The following is an 18,301-nucleotide window of genomic DNA, read 5'->3' on the forward strand; positions in this document are numbered from 1 at the left end:
AAGATGGTGTTATAAACCTATTACTTCAAGATAGAAGTTTAGACTTCAAATATAAACAAAAAACTGGCACAGACCTGCAGCTTCCAATTGCTTCTGAAGTTCTTGGCCTATTGCATCATTTTCATCCTGAAAGGAAAATGTAGAAACAATGTAAAAACATAAATACTCTATGTTCCAATTACATCATTATTTATTATTAATTACACCAGTCAATCACATAAAAAACAGAGTGAGCTGTGAGTTCCATACTTGTAGTTCTGTAATCCTCTTAATTTGTGCTTCTTCACCTCCCTCAGATATGGGAAACCGTGTAACCAATGCATCAAACTGCAAAAGAAACGACAAATATTTCAAGGGACCACTCATAAGTGATCTGATTAAATAATTTGTTTAATATAGAAGACAGAAGGCATAATACATAATGATGAAGTACAGATTGACATAACAAGAAAAACAGAGGCTAGACTCTAATTGATTAATTTGGTTCTATGCATATGTCCAATATGGGTTTAAAATTTCTAAACTAACAATCTAGTGTGTGTGTGTAGTTTACTAGTCTAGTGTTGATATGTGTTGTATTTCATGAGGCATGGCTAGGCTCCATAGTTTATTAGTAACAAATTACATTCTTTCTTCATTGAGAAAAGATAAAACAACTCAGTATCATATACTAGCCTCCTTTTCTCTTTTGACTAATATGCTACATACGGACATACCTGCTTAGCCGCCTTCACCAAGAAAATGTGGGGTCTTCACTCACTCTTCAGTCAAAACTCAAATCCCTAATGAATGAAAGAGGCGAGTATTAACGTAAATGTGCCGAATTTTAATCAATTATACTAGTCACTAGTCAGTAAGCAACCGTGGCTTATGCAAGCAACATTTTTTTATTAGTGTGTAAATCCACCTATACTAAATATTGAAACACTAGAATATCAATGATAAAAAGGCTTAAACATGAAATACACAAAATCCAGGAGGACATCAGCTACGGCAATTTAAAATTCAAAGTATATTGCCACCGTCGTGAACGTAATGCCATTAAAGCTGAACAAAAAATTAGAGAAAAAAATATTTTCGTAAGATATTTAAAATTATGCTGTATTTATTTTAAAATTAATGTATATTACACTTTAATTTATTTTAACATAAACCAGTCTATTAGTCATAATGAACAACTATGAATAAGTATTCCGAGAGTACTTTCTCTTATCTTCAACTTTTATTGTTACCCGTAACAAATTTTGAACATTTTATCATCAGTTCAGTAGTTCACAATAGGAAGTCAAAATTACACTTATTCTATCTTTTACGAAATATTTTAGTGCAAAATGACAAAAATTCACAATGCTGATATGCTATTGGTTAACTAATAATAGTTAAATAACAATATAAAACTAAAGAATGAGTATAGGTTTTAAAATAAAATTAAAAAAATTAGTATAATTTAAAGACTAAAATTTACTGAAAAATTTATAACGATAAAAAGATATAAGCAAATTACAAATAGATAAGCAGTGGCTGAGATAGTTCTGCAGTCATAAATAATCAAGGAAGTCCAAAATTATGACGAACATAAATTTATATCAACCAAGACAGCATGATATTACAAAACTTCCCATGGCCATTGTTTGATTCAGATTCAATTGGTGCCTTTTCTTTCTAATGAACACAATATGTAAATATATATATATATATATATATATATATAATAAAATTTAAAAAAAAAACCCCAAACTTTGAACTTACTAGAAAACCAGTGACGTAAAGAAATAAATACAACACAATCATAAAAAGGGTGAAGTTTTCATCACTACATCACTACTAATATTTTCTTAATAAAATTATGGAAGTAACTTGGTCAATCATTCATAACACTTTCAAGTATCTAAAAAGAAAAGAAAGACAACATGAAAAAAGACATACAAATAAGATGAAAATGTAAAAAGATTTATTCCCAACCCATATAGCACTACATGGTGAATGACTCACCATCAGATTATGTGGAACATCTTCTAGTGTAGAAGCCTGTCTTGAAAAAATCTCATTTCTCATGTTCGATAGACACATCATAACAGCCTGTAAAAAATGGAAGCAATGCAAAAGAAAAGTTCCACAATAACCCATACTTGATTCGGAACAAGAAAACAGTGAAATGAAATTTCCTATGACAGCTTTTGTTTTTGAATGTGTAAAAAAGAAGGAAACCTTTCTGAAAGCATTTGGATTTGCAACACCCTGGATCTTAACATCATCACTGGGTGGCCTTCTTACTCCAACGTTTTCAATTCTAAGAGAATAGACATTAAAAAGTGATTGCAAGTATCCTACGAATACACATAATCAATTAGGTACCAAAAATCGAAACCAATAGAACAATTGCTAGACCCTGGGAGGCTTAAAAACATAAAATGAAACATCCAAAAACACAATTGTTTGTCATGTTTTATGATCTTTGTACAAATGAACAACAAAATAATTGTTTTATCCTGTCTACTAGCACGAATTTAAACAAATCAAATGAACCCTAACCGTTAATGAAATCCAACACTATCCCATTTGCGAACCCAAAGCAGAAGAACACATAAGAAAATTGCAAAAACCCAACCTTGTTCAACGACAACATCGGCCACAGAGTGCAAAAAAAGTGCTTCTCTTTCTTGAGCACTCCAAAACACGAATATGGCACGGGCCTCGTAACCTGAGTTACACAACAACAAAAAAAAGGGTAATAATTTGTAAAATGAATTCCCCAAAAAAGAAATAAATAAATAAAAAATGGAAGATGAATTGCCTTGTAAACAATAGCGTTAGGAGTGAGATAGAGGATTCTGGAACGAATATCCTTCCGAAGAATGAACCTCCTGACTGGAACATAAATCAACATGAGTAATCCATCGACGCCGCATTCATCTCCACCACCACCAACACCACCGGCGGCGGCACCAGCCGCAGCACCTGCGCCAGCCTGTTCAGGAAAGAGAGGCGCGAAGCAGAGGATTCATTTGTAGGGTCCATGGGAGGGAGATTCTTGGGAGGTGCGAGTTCCTTAGGTTTAGATGGACGGGAACGAGTGTTGACGGAAGAAAGAGAGGCGGTGGTGGCGGTGGAAGAAGAAGAGAGACGCTCGCTTGCTGGAGCGAGTGGTGGGACCAGAGGAAGATGATGAAGGGGCAGTTGAGGAAGCCTCCGCCCGCTTCCGGCTCCGAGTTCACCGCCAAGCGTCAATCACGCGAGAATCCCTACCATGGATCGAATCTTTGTTGAGACAAGCGAATCAATTAGAAACCCTAGATATTGTAGGTGAGGGGATTGCGCGTGTTTGGAAGGAGGCATTGAGTGAGATTTTCGTTGTTGCCAGAAAACCCTAAGGCACTTTGTTACCAGAAAGAAGGAAGAAAGAAGGAACAAAGATAGGGCTGCTAGTGTGTGCCAGAGTGTTGAGAGGCGCTAAAGGAACTGTGTCAGCCCGCGCGGAGATTGTTCATCCCTTCTACATCGGTTATAAAGAAACCCGATGTAGAATACTTCATTTTTACATCGGTTTTAGGAAGAACCGATGTAAATTTACTTATATTTTATACTTAATTACAAGTTTGCCACCGCATATGTATTTTACATCGTTTCTTAGACAACCGATGTAAATATAGCGACGTAAAACAGTATTTTCCTAGTAGTGAGGGTCCTTGTAAGTTAGTTCTCAGCCTTTGACTTTTCTTAATCCAAACCATTTCTCCATTTGGAACTCCATACTTCCTAGAGTAGCAGTTCTTTATTGTGTGACCTCTTTTACAACAATAGAAACAAGTTGTTTGTCTGGAGAAATTGCTTTTAAATTTTCTAAAATTTTGGTTTTTCTAAAAAGGTTCTTTCTTTGACTTAAATTGCATGCTCATGCTTTGATTAAAACCAAGTCCAATCCTATCAAAAGTGTTTCTTTGTTTTCCCAAAAAGAATATTTAAATTTGCATTTCCATTAGTGAACTTTGCAAGAGTGGATTTTAAATCAGCATTTTCTTTTTCAAAATTCTTGCAATTTTCACAAGCATCTTTTGAGGAGGTGGAGTTCTCACAATGAGCTTCACTAAAGTTAAACATAGTTTGAAGATTTTCATGCTCATGTTTCAAATTCTCAAGCTCTTGTTCAGCTTTAATTAAAGCATTTTCATACCATTTCAGCTTGTTTTTCAGCTTTGAATTCAAGGCATCTAATTTCACAGCCTCTTCATGAATTTGTATGAAAGCTTCTTGGAGTTGATCATAGTCCGGATTAAATTCAAGGTCAGAATCACTTACAATTGTGTCTTGGTCAGCTCCAGCCATCAAACATAAATTGTTCTCCTCACATTCGAATTCATCACTTGTTGTGCTTGAGTCATTATCTTCCCAAGCAATGTAGGCTCTCTTCCCTTTTCCATTTCTCTTGCTTTTCTTCTCTTCTTGTTGCTTCTTCAAGAGGTTTGGATACTCAGCTTTCATGTGCCCCGGTTTTCCACATTCAAAGCAATTGAAGGAGGATGTACTTGCTTCCTCTTTCTTGTTTGTCTTTCTATTGAATTTTTAGGGTGAATTTTTCTTTCTCCTTATGAATTTTCTGAACTTCTTCACCAACAAATTGAAGTTCTCAGTTTTCGGAATCATCAGAGCTTGATTCTTCACACACCTCTTTTCCTTTGGCAGATTTCAAGGCTTTCAATGACACTTCTTTTCCTTTCTTGTCCTGCTGTTCATTTTCTTCAAATATGTGCAGCTTTTGCTCATGCTCTCTTAGTTTCCCAAAGAGAGTAGCAAGTGTCAAAGAGGGCAAATCCTTTGATTCTTCTATGGCTGTCACCTTTGCTTGCCATGATCTGTCCAAGCATTGCAGCACTTTCAAATTCAGCTCTTCTTTTTCAAATTTTCTGCCAAGGTCAACAAGGTGATTTATCAAGTGTGTAAATCTTTTTTGAAAATCAGAAATAGATTCACCATTTTGCATTCTAAACAGCTCATATTCTCTAATGAGAGTATGCTTTCTTGATCTCTTTACATCACTTGTTCCTTCATGAGTGACTTGCAAAGTATCCCACATTTCTTTAGCAGATATGCATTGTGAAATTCTAAAAAATTCATCAATTGACAATGCAGATGTTATGATGTTTTTGGCTCTCTTGTCATGTTGGGCTCTTTTCTTTTCCTCATCACTCCACTCACTCCAATTTTTTTCTTTAATCTCATCACCATCTTTTTTCATAGGGATATAGGGTCCATTTTCTATTACATCCCATACAGCAATATCAATAGCTTCAATGAAAATTCTCATCCTAATTTTCCAGTAGACATAGTTTTCACCATTGAAAACAGGAAGTCTATGAATAGACACACCCTCACCATAGGGTAGGTTGTTGTTGGCCATTTTTGAAATCTTGAATAACTCTCAAGAACCTTGCACTAGATACCAATTGTTAGAAAAGACTGGCACAATCCAAGAGGGGGGGTGAATTGGATTCTATGACCCTTTAAAAAATTTCAGAGTATTTAGGATTTTTATTTCACTTAAACTTTTCTAAGACTGAATTTTCAAATGAAGCTTCTTTAAAGACTTGTTATGGAAGAATGAATTCTATATGCTTTCTTGATTACAAAAACTAATGAGGTTCAAATGTAATGCTTTAATTCAGATTAAACCATCAATATTCACACACACATGTTAATCATGAATTATCTTCTTTAATGTTCAACCAAGATATTACTCAAAGTAAAAGATAAAGGTAGAAGAAGATTGCACAAGTCTTTTATACTGGTTCAGCCACTCCACATGTGACCTACATCCAGTCCTCAATCAGCACCTGATCAAGATTTGTTCCACTATCTTAATGAAGAAGGTTTACAAGCATACCACACATGCATATACTTCAACACTAAAGATAACCACTTTCTTGACCCCAAGAAAGCACCCCTTGTAGAAACCCACTACAAGAATCCTTACCACTTGAGAAACCCTTCTCAAGATTTTTACAAATATTCACAAAGAATCAAGGAACGAATTCACCTGGAATTCAGAAGCAAGTCTTAATCTTCCCCTTTCAAGAATGTGATGATGATGATGATCTCTTTCAAGGTTTTTCACAAACGTTTTTCTTCTTGAATTCACAAAGAAATCTCTCCAAGATTGTCACAAAGACTCCACAAAAACGCTTTTCTAAATTTGATTATCAATTCTAACTCTTATCTGAAGTTTCTAAAAGTTCAAACTATTTATAAAAGTTTCAAAACCAGATAATTGATTATTTTAAAGAATAATCGATTATTTTGTTCTTCAGGTTTTCTGGAAACCAACCAAGAACAATATAATCGATTATTTTTCTGGATAATCGATTATTCCAGAGAGTTATTTCTGGGATAATCGATTATTTGGAAAATAATCGATTATTGCAGCAAGGCATCCCATTCTGCCTGTTGCTGGAATAATCGATTATATTTAATGATAATCGATTATTTTGAGTTAGTTTTCAAAACTTCGTTTTAAGTCTCAAAATAACTTTTTAGTCTTTTTAACTCATCATCATACACTCTCTAATTAGTTTAGATATAGATTTTGCTTATGCACACAACACACATAACATATAAACTCATTCAAAACAATTTATATACTAATCCCTATTACATAGCACTTTCTTTGACTTTGTTTTTGTCTTCTAAGTTGTTGTTTGTTGTTGTTCTTGACACACATTTTGTGATCATCAAAACTCCTTTAAGTTTTAGAGATAATCTTGACCTCATCAAGTTCAGGCTCCTCTAAGCTCAACAATTTTGTCATCAAATCTCTTTCCAAAAACGTCTCTCGAAAGAATGGCAAGAAGAAACAAAGGTAATCGGTCAACAAACAAATCAACTAAGATACAATCAATTGCTCGAAAGGAGATGAAGAAAATAACAAAACGGTTTCAAGAAATCGTTTATATTTCTTCTAGGTTTTTTCATTTAAAACCCATTATTTAATTTCATTATTTTATGTAATTTTTAATTAAATTCTCTAATATATTTTTTTTTTATAATTACAGTACAAGTGCTCATCAAATATCTCAACCAAAAAATGACAGAGAAAAATACTATAATATCTCGGATGCGTCATCACCCATAAAAGTTGTTGAAAGTAGGATTGATAAGGATGTGGAACAAGCTAGTGGGATGGATCCATAATAGTCACTTTCAATAGCTTAGCCAGAATGATAGTGGATAAATATCCTAAATTGAAGTTCGCACTTTCTCCATCAGGACTTTCAATACTTATTGATAATAACCAACAAACTTCTTCAACTAATTCGCATCAAATTCCTTCAAGAGTGGACAGTCAAAGTGAAAGTAGAAGGATATTGCTTGATCATTATGAAGCATATAATAAATATTATATAAATTATCAACCCATGTCTCCGTATATAATTGATGGAACTTACTTTTGGTATTTGAACATAGACAATTCTTCCATCAATTATATATATACTGAGACATGGGTTGATAATTTATATAATATTTATTATCTGCTTCATAATGATCAAGCATTATCCTTCTACTTTTACTTTGACTGTCCACTCTTGAAGGAATTTGATGCGAATTAGTTGAACAAGTTTGTTGGTTATTATCAATAAGTATTGGAAGTCCTGATGGAAAAAGTGCGAACTTCAATTTAGGATATTTATCCACTATCATTCTGGATAAACTATTGAAAGTGACTATTAATGGATCCATCCCACTAGCTTGTTCCACATCCTTATCAATCCTACTTTCAACAACTTTTATGGGAGATGATGCACTCGAGATATTATAGTATTTTTCTCTGTCATTTTTTGGCTGAGATATTTGATGAACACTTATACTGTAATTAAAAAATATATTAGAGAATTTAATTAAAAATCACATAAAATAATGAAATTAAATAATGGGTTTTAAATGAAAGAACCTAGAAGAAATATAAACGATTTCTTGAAACCATTTTGTTATTTTCTTCATCTCCTTCCGAGCAATTGGTTGTATCCTAGCTAGTTGATTTATTTGTTGACTAATTACCTTTATTTCTTCTTGCCATTCTTTTGAGAGATGTTTTTTGAAAGGGATTTGATGACAAAATGTGTTTTATATAGAAACATAAGATAGTTATAATTAGAGTCAGAACACATAATTAAATGATAAACATTGAACCAGATAATTACAATCATAAATTATACCTTTGATGTAAATGGAATAATAACGAACATTAGCCCCTTCTCATATGCCTACAACATGGAAAACAATTTGATAAGAAAATGACCAATTTAAGGGCCATCTGCTCCTGAAATATATTCAATTTGGAAATTACCTCTATAATCAAAGACTTTGGGTCTATTTCACGAGCCATCAAAACCTTATTACGGCCAATTGTTAACTTCCCAAGCCAGCTCCCCAAATTTTTAAGCAAAGAGCGTTCTTCTAAACTTGATTTTAAGAGCTCTGATCCTAAAAGAGCCTGAAGAATATTCAAACACCAAGTATGATTTCATATTATCAACACAACTTGTCAATTCAATCAAGCAGGGAACAGAAACAAGGCTCAAACCTTACAATTTTCATAAATTGCCTGCACAATCTCTTTGTTTAAAGCCTTTGAATTAACCTTATCCATGAATTTCAAGTACAAGTCATGGAAATTTGGCTCAATGCTTGCTCTAGAAATAAATAACAAATGGTATAAATGAAGGTACCAATATATATAGCATGCCCCATATCTCTACATGGATGCAACTGTTTTAAGCAATTACATGATACATGACTTGACTTATGAATCATGCTAACCTTTTCATAACCATATACTGTGCAAACCATAGTACTGCTCTTTCAAAATTTCAGCAAACACTTTTGCTTTGTCTTCAATATTAGCAGCAGAAACATTATTAATTATAAATGATATCTTTTCTTGAACATCTGAGTCCGGAGCCTGTTAACATAATAAAAAATTAGGGTTAAATTACTCCAAGTAAAGGAAATCAAAATTTAGATTTGTATAAGATACTAAATTAAAACTAGTATTTTAGTTCATGCATTGTACCAGTTAAATAATTTTAGGATCACAATTATTTATTTTGAAAAGTGAAAAATTATTAATATCATATAATTAGAGTAAATATCTATCATATGACCTTGACAAAATTTAATAAATTTGTATACAGAATAATATCAAATATGCTTAATAAGATCATTGTCAACATAATAATTAAAATTCAATAATAATTTCATTTATCGATGACAATAAAGTGTAAGAAAATTAAATAGAGAGAATACTTTGTTATCCTCATAATTAGGAGAAAGAATAATCATAAGCCATTTTAAATCAAAGAAATTTAAACCGGTATGAAAGTTAAAAGAAATAAGGATAGTCTATCCCCAAGAAATCAGAGAAAATCTCCATGAAATAATAGATGAGGGACCTGTTACTTTAAATAAGGACAGAGATGAAAGAATCAGGAGATAAGGGATAAAAAAGACATTTATAGGAGAGAGATTTTTGAAACCACGAATACTTGCATATAGAGAGTGTGTGTAGTTCATCTCTACTTAATTAGAAAATTTAAACAAAATCAAATGTGAGGGAAAGTGTAGCTCTCACAAGCTAGATGTTTTTTTTTGGTAAACAAAGATATCCCTTAGGTGAAACATGAAACTCTTCAAAATTATTTATAAGTAGATAAGTAAAATCATTGATAATATAAACAACTGAACGAATCAATTATCAAAACTGAAGAAAAGCAGCCAGTCTGATTAATCTTTTGTACAAGGCTAAAGAGTACCTCAATAGGACTTTCTATTTTCGTAGCAGCAGCAACCAAAGTTTCAGTGTTCAAGGCAGATCCAAACCCTACACCAGATGCACATATCAAAGGAGCACAACATATTTTCAGAAATAGAAAGCATAAATTTATGTCTTTATGCAAAGAAACAGGCTATGTAACTGTAGAAACACAAGTGATAGAAATATACCAGTAGAAATAGATCCACGGGAAGGACCAACAAAACCAGGATTAGAAGAAAGCGTTGACGAGGTTCTGTCTGTACTATGTAATTGCAATTGTAGCAACAAAATTAAGTGAAAATATAAAATGATATGAGCACGAGCGATAGAATAAACATAGGAAACTGAGAAATTGAAGAGCAAAAACCAGAGAGTAATCTTCAATAGATATATGCAGCCTCTCCAACTGCTGAGAAAGTTGTTTAGAGGCAACCAAGTTGGTGTGGGATTTAAGAACCTGTAATCAGAAAAAGTGAGATGAAAATCAAATAAGATCAACAGGCAGAGAAACCAAATATTTAAAGTAGAACCTTCAAGAAGGTGGAAGTCGTCTCAGCATAGAGGCTCAGAACAGCACCAGACTGATGAAAAGATTTTCCAGAAAGGTAATTTTGTGATCCACCAAAATGGACATCCTTTAAGAACTTGAGGCACTCTTGCAAAGCCTAACAATGTCAGCCACTTTTTTGCTACAATAAACTCAGAGGAGTACACGTTGGAATGCACAAGTGACGAAACCAAAAGACTGCATAAGAGATTGTTTGGATAGAAGCTTAAAAGCATATTTAAGAGTTTTTCTATTGAAAAAAGTTCTTTATTTTCAATATAAAAACTCTCAAAAGCACTTTTAATTTATATTCAATTAGACTTTAAATCTGTGAAGTTAGTTTGTAAAAAAAATTAGGATCCAAAAAACGAGGAAAGGTATTATTGTTACCACAAAAAGGATGTCCTTGCTTCTAGTTAAGTTTCTATTCAACCACCTCTCGAGGTTAATGAATTTTTTTCTTGATGCCACTGCTGCTAACCTTATACTATAATAAGAGGGCATAATTTCCACCACGGATGATAGAATCTATAAACCACCAAGAAGCATGAGTTAAAAATGGCAAAAGATTGTAAAAAAGAAAAGAGATTGGCATTTGTGAATCGTGAAGACAAACTTGAAGGCTTCTTGCAACTAAGGGCTCAATGAAAGTGAGATTCGCTTATTATTAAAACATATTAAGAAAGCAAATTGAGTCTAGATCAATATATAAGGTGAGGATTGCTATCTCTTTATATACTTTGCTAATGCCTTATTTCTATTTTGGCCACATCCACTAGTGATATATCTATATATAAGTGAGAAACAATTCTTATCTTACAAGGAGATTTTTTATTATGAACCTAACTTAATCTTATAAAACTGGGTTATAAGATAAAAATTACTCTTTACTTATATATTCTATTAATGCATTATTTCTATTTTAATCATATCAATAGTCAATTGTAATCCTCAAATATAACAAAATCAAGAAAACCATAACAACTTAGTGCAATCTATCTATGTATCAGGAAAATGATTGAAATGAATAAAAGTAAAAAAACACACTTAAAAAGAGAACAACCTTTAACTCCCGACAGATGTCCACAATTCTTATAATGCTGCCCGCATCATTGTTTTGAGAATCCATAAAACCTCTCAAGACCAGATTGGGATTAACATGCCAAAGGTGTAGAATCATCCCACTGCCTACAGCACTTTTTACTATCTTGGGAAAAACAATCAGAGATACTTCCCGTTGCAAGAGATAATAGGCAGTCTGCAAGAACAACAAATGTAAACTACATGAATCAAGAAAAGACATAGAATAGGTAATTGTTGAGAACCAACAAATATGAATCCATTAGATTGTACATTAATATGTGCCATCCCAAGAAGCAACACTTCAGGACAGTGTTTAAGAGGGTAATCAAGGATTGATCGAACATTATTGGCATGAGCCTTCTCGGCTAGCTGGCAGAGGACGTCTAAAAGGTCAAGACACAACCATGCATGATTTGCATGGCCATTTTGAAGCTTGTGGCCATTAATTGCATCAACATATGCCTGCACAGCAATTTGTTGTCATAAGAATTTGGCGATAGGAACAAGAAACAATAATGGTCAACATAGATAAACTTCTCCAGAAATACTTTTAAGAGAGAAAAATATAAAAAAAAAAAGTTTTTCATGAGTTAAAATTAGCTTAAATATAAGTTAATTTGTAGAATTTTTCTTTTTTATCAATTTTTCAAAAATCTTATTTTTAACTCATGTACAATTTAGTTTTAGTTCATTAATAAGTTTATTTTAATTTTTTTCTTCCTATAAGTGCTTTTGGAATAATTTATCCAAACAGGTCTAAATGTACAAACAGATCATCATACCAGCAATCTTCCCGAGTGTGCAAAGGTAAATATTTCTGGTGGTGCTAATACAGCGTATTTAAGGAAAGACAGCTGACCCTCAGTATTCTACTATTCTTCCATACAGATCCACATATGGCATGGAGAGGAAATGGTTCCTGCTAGGTATATTTTCATACATTCAGAATTTTATGCCAGAGTTTGCATATAAAAGCCTATTTAGATACAAGATTAAAAATGGCTTTGATAACTTTTCTTCTAGAAAAAATTCTTTATTTTTCAGCAAAGAAGCTCTAAAAATTATTTCTAACTTGTATCAAAACTGATTTTAAATCAGCTAAGCTACGGGAAAAGCATATCTAAGGTTCTGATATCATACCTTAGAGGCATGTTTATACACACACATGAGAAAAAGGAATGCTTCTTCACAAGGAAGGAAAAACCCTTCATGATCAAGATTTTCCATGACACATATCCAGTTGGTTTGAGGTGCCTGTATCAGAAAACACATAAAAATGAAATGATTTACTTTCTTATTCAAAAGGCAATAAAAAAATGAGAGGAACTTTAAGTCCTATTGAATAAAACTCACAAGATGGTTAACTGTATCTACCAAGACATCAATATTCCAAGAGTTAAGAGGTGGCAACTCAGACACGTTGGATCCATTGGCTGCAGGGAATGTTAAGTATGTGTTCTGGTTTTCCTCCACCCCAGTACGACTATAAGCAATTGCACCAAGTAATTTAGATAGCATATTATCAGTTAGAGATGAGAATGGAGAAAATATCTCCTTGCACTTTGAGACATCAACCGTGCATCCATAGCCTTGTTCCTTCACAATATCTCCCATTTTTATTTCCTTCTGCATGTCTTCCAAAATATCATCAAAATCATTTTCTCCACACTTGTGGAACAACTCCATCTTCCTGTAAAATGATGGATAACTAATTAAACATCATAACTGAATTAATTACTATTGATAACTAATAATATACAACAAATATATGATTGTATTGAAAAATGGTTGCCAGTTTTATGTTAACCACTTATTTCAGTAGTTAAATCAAATAAGTTTTCAATATCATTGACCCAATGATGAGTAGTTAACTTAATAAAATGGTAGTAAGGATTACTCAATACATTACCACCTTAAATCAGCCTCATGCATCTCTTCAGGAAGCAATGGAGTCAAGGCAAAAGTTGGCTTGTCTTTGAACTTCACAAGTGATAATATCTGCATAAAGGAAACCATGATAATTTTGTGAATTTGCTCATTGCAACTCCAAGAACCAGGATTGGCAAACAATTCCTCAGTCCGAGCCATGCAAAAAGATTTGCCTATACACCAGCAATATTTCAGGTCAAATATACTATATATAAACGGCAAAATAATATTGACAAAGTATAGATGATATAGAAATGACCATGAACATTATTAGTCAAGTAAAATGTAACTTCATACTTACCACTCAGCCTGGCATCAGGATTCTCAGAATCAGATAAAACAAGACTGATAATAATTTTTTCCAATAAAGATAGCTTCAATCCGTTACTTAAACTTTCTAAAATAAATCATCAATAAATAATTATTTTGTGTTATATATAAATTATTTATTATAAATCTAAAATACAATCTATATATTTAAACATATTTATTTATTTATTTAAATTTTAAATATAATTTATATATTAAATATAATATTTATTTATATATTATAAACATTTACCACATGTATTTGAAAATACTAATATACAAGTCATTAAATAATTTTTGTATATAATTTGAATCTGTATACACACAGTTTTAGTCTGATTAAAGAGAAAATCTTAATCTGTAACAACAACAAACAGTAAAGTCTCTAAAGTATTGTTCATTGTTACAACTTTTAAAAAAAAATTGTTTTTTTTTTTTCCTATAATTTGTATGTTGTGTGTGAGATAAAGAGGCGGTAGGGTTAAAATACTAAGTATCTTGAATTCAAAATATATAATTATAATATTATATGTATAATTTTAATAATATATTATACATTAGGGTTGAATTGAATTAAGTTAAATTTAAAAATCAAAATTTATTATCCAACATCCGTTTGAACAAGTTGATTTAGATTTAATCGAAATACTAAAAGTAATCGAGACAAAATGATTAAGTCAGTTAGATTAATTTGGATTCACGCCTAATTAACATTTTATTCAAAAGAAAATCAACAGATAAAAAGTGAATTTGAGAAAACAAGACCAACAAAAACCCTAAAAGCATTCAACTACACAAATCCACAAAATATCCCGCATGGTAGCAAAATTAAAGCATTGAAAGCACAGAAACAAACAAGAATGTCGAATGCATTTAAACTCAACTCCAATATCCTATTAAAAAATTGAATCAAACAAAAACTCTGATCATCTCCCCAAACACGGAGAGTTGATGGAAAACGGAGTGAAAGTTGAATTCATTAAAGAAAGCTAATCTGGTTGGATGAGAATAAGTGGGTCATGGCGTGCAAAGAAGAAGAGAAAAAGATGAAATTGGTGGAGAAGATGATGCATAAAAAAGCACGTGCATGTGGCGTAACTCCCATGTAGCATGTTGAAGGTATGAATTGCTGACCAGTCAGAGCAGGTCTCAGAGTAAGCCTCTCACGCAATCCAATTCACTTCTTTCTTTGTATCATATGAGCCTACTCCTTACAGCCAATTTATAGATATCAAATTCTATAACATATAATATATTATATATTATATTATACGCATGTGTATTCAATATTTTATTAAAGATTGTGCACAAAATTATATTGATTTAAGAATCTATCTAATGACGCTGAATTATAATATTTTTATATCATATCAATTTAATTTATCTTACAATCAACCTTTATACATTTAAATACAAACCAGTATCATTTATCTTTTATCTATTTATTTATTCTCTTTTTTCTATTTCAATGACATTTAGTTTTCAAACCTCTTATATTTTAAATAACTACCCACTATTTTTTTTTAAATACAGAGGCACAGAAGTGCATACCCACAATTCAACCATTGACATTCTAGATGTCACTCATAGCCAGATCTTCCTCACCTAAGATATCCATAATTGCCACTAGTGGAAAAGGGGTCATTTACGTCGGATATTTTAAGGATTTTACGTTAGAAACGACTCCGACGTTAATGCGGGAGACATAAATTTACGTCGGCTGTGAAAGTCAACGTAAATTTACGTTGGACATTCCCTAGAACTGACGTAAAATTGGGTTAAAATTTAAAAAAATACACGCAAGAATTTACATCAGACACACCATGTCCGACCTAAATTTACGTCGGCCAATGCTAGATCTGACGTAAATTTACGTCGGACATGGTGTAGTCCGATGTAAATTCTTGCATTTTTTTTTAAATTTTTATTGCTTTTTGATACACCCAAAACCTGCATACAATCCAAAATACAAAACCTAACCCAGGCAGTCCAAAATACAAATTCAAATATAATTTATATTTCAAAATTGAATGACAAAAAGAAAATAATATATAAATCTTAAAAAGCATAAATTAAGACAATGTAAATCCTATTGTCCTAAGAAAGGTATAAAACATATGTTTGTCATGCTATCAAACTAGAAACATAATATCCAACTAACTAAACTTAGAAATATAACTATTATATACTTTGAAGAAAAAAAGTTGCCTATTGTTCTCTTATCTTCATGATTTCATCTTCGGGCAATGGAGATGGATCTTGAAAGAACTGAAACATTAATTTAAGTGTCATTAATATGGAATGTTAATTATCATAAAGGTAAATATACTTAAATAAATTTTGATATGAATTACCTGCCCCCAAGAATCAGTAATACCCGCAGAAACTATGGCTCTCATCCAATACATGATGTAATAGCCACATTCAAACGAGTCTTGTTGCTTATTACACTAAAATGAGAAACAAATAACTATTATTTCCAAAGTCGATAAATTCAAATATTATTGTCTCTATTAATTAATTTGCTAACCTTAGGGTATATGAATTGCAATGTCTTTGATTTGGCTCTTCCACTTAAAATATTAGCTCTAGACACGATTCTAATTAATTGAATAGTACAAAAATGACTTTTACAATCGGGGTTTTAAAATCGGTCATAAGGCAACCGATTTTAAAAGTGACGTGGTGACAATTTTGTAAATAATGACATTATTTTTAAAATCGGCTACCTTATGACCGATTTTAAAAGTCTGTCATTCCCTAATCTTTGGCTCATATAATCTTTTCTTTACTCTCTCGGGCTCTTATCTAAAGTCTCCAGCTTCTCATTTTCTTGGAAGAATACAATATCAAGGTAACATTCTCTTCTTATGTTTATTATTTCGTTATTGCTGGATGAATTTTGAAACCGGAACGGCTCGTTCTACAAGCAGAACAACCCGTTCTGCTTGTAGAACGGGCTATTCTGTAAACAAAATAGCCCGTTCTGCATGCAGAACGGGCCGTGCTGCAAACAAAATAGCCCGTAAACTGTGGAGTTCAAATAGTAAAGCTGTTTCAATAGCGGCCAAAATAGCAACTTTTCGGGCGCTATTGACGGTGATTGTCTGAAAACTGTGACTTATTATATCATGAAAATCTTTAATTTTGAGGAGTTTAAAATAGTGGTCATCTCACTTCCTGCTATAGCATTTTCAGAGTTAGCCACTAAATGCTGCTATCTGGGATTGGTAACTATGATTTGAGCACAATGCAGGTCTTGTGTTGTAAGATTGTTGTGCTTGTTTTTTGGTTCGGGTTTTATGTGTCTAAACTCATTGAATTCCAGGACTTGAACAACTTTGAGAGTGATCCTGAAGAGTTTGCCAGAATCTTCTACAAGGACATGGGCATTGAAGATCCTGAGGTTGGAGTAAGTATATCCAATTATCACTAGTAACAAGTTAAAATAAAACTGGATATTTTGGAGCCGTGTCAAACTCCCTGCTCCCCAAGAAGAATTGATGACTGAAATTTTAACTTTTGCCAACTTTATGCTATTTTCCATGATCTTTCTTCTCAGGAACATAATAGGATTTAACATGTGGCAACTTTATGCTCGTTTGTATGATGACAAACTTATGTTGGTAATGGCATTTTGGTTGGGTTATAATAAGAAACAATTTGTTGTGCTAAAGTAGAAATTAAATTCTTGTTTTTATCCATGAAAGTTTCTCTCCCTCTCTCTCTTCTTAACATGCCCAAGCACAAGCACACAGACATGCTTGAACAATAAAACAGACTAAACTGTAAAATGCTTCTTTTAAGTTGCAGCCAGCTATTGGCTTTGCTATCAGAGAGCAACTTTATGAGGTAATTCATTTTATTGGTGTATCATATTCAGGAATTATAAATGGTACAGTTACAATAATATTTTTTTTTCAATTTCAGATTGCAATTCAAAGTGTGGTTTTAGCAAGAGAAAACAGAATGAGCAAGAAGGGTCGTCGAGAGGCTGAATATACTGAAAGTTCAATCATGTTCTAAACATGTGTAGCGGAAATAAAAAGATCTACTTTATGCTAAAACCACACATGATAATTAATAGGATATTTATGAAAGCCAATAAAGTTTACCCGGTTGAAGTCTGAAATTTAAAAAATTTCCTTCAAAACTATGAAGGTCCCACGTGTATCCACATCGAGACTAATCTTTGCTTGTCAACCTCTTGACTGAGCAATTTTCCAGCACAGGATATAAGAGAGAAAAGAACTAATTTTCTTATGGTTTCTCTGTGTGTGTTTCTCCACAGTGGAGCTGTATATTTATAAATATGTAAACATATCTATTCACTTAGCAACAGCCTCCATATCCTATCTTCTAAAAAATAGGAATTATCAAATATCCAAAAGAAATTAGCTTTTATCTTTTCTTATCAAAACCACTTTTGACTAGGTCAAAATTCAAATTGAATCTTTCAATTTGAAATTGAAAAACTAACGTGTTTTTCTATCTTAATAGAAACAAATACTATTTATATTTTGATGCTAGTAAAAAATAAATAAATAATTTTATTTATAAGAAAAATACTTATTTGGTAAAATCAAATTCTTTAATTTAATTATCAAATAATAAATTTTCTTGAGCAAAGA

General features: G+C 32.3%; 2 pseudogenes across 2 annotated transcripts; both read right to left on the minus strand.

Annotated features, from left to right (window-relative positions):
• Nucleotides 1–74: 74 nt before the first annotated feature.
• LOC145955629 (uncharacterized) lies at nucleotides 75–3,001 on the minus strand (annotated as a pseudogene). Its single transcript, XR_014432300.1, has 7 exons — nucleotides 2,795–3,001; nucleotides 2,609–2,701; nucleotides 2,209–2,327; nucleotides 1,993–2,079; nucleotides 717–782; nucleotides 250–327; nucleotides 75–126 (listed from the first exon to the last, which is right to left on the minus strand). The product of XR_014432300.1 is annotated as an uncharacterized LOC145955629 (transcript).
• A 6,629-nt stretch (nucleotides 3,002–9,630) lies between these two features.
• On the minus strand, nucleotides 9,631–15,279 carry LOC145949245 (uncharacterized; annotated as a pseudogene). Its single transcript, XR_014432289.1, has 6 exons — nucleotides 13,345–15,279; nucleotides 12,786–13,122; nucleotides 12,573–12,686; nucleotides 12,215–12,351; nucleotides 11,703–11,894; nucleotides 9,631–11,607 (listed from the first exon to the last, which is right to left on the minus strand). The product of XR_014432289.1 is annotated as an uncharacterized LOC145949245 (transcript).
• Between the last annotated feature and the right edge of the window lie 3,022 nt (nucleotides 15,280–18,301).

Source organism: Cajanus cajan, chromosome 3 (assembly GCF_000230855.2).
Source record: "Cajanus cajan strain Asha chromosome 3, NIPB_CcT2T_4, whole genome shotgun sequence".
Lineage (NCBI taxonomy): Eukaryota > Viridiplantae > Streptophyta > Magnoliopsida > Fabales > Fabaceae > Cajanus > Cajanus cajan.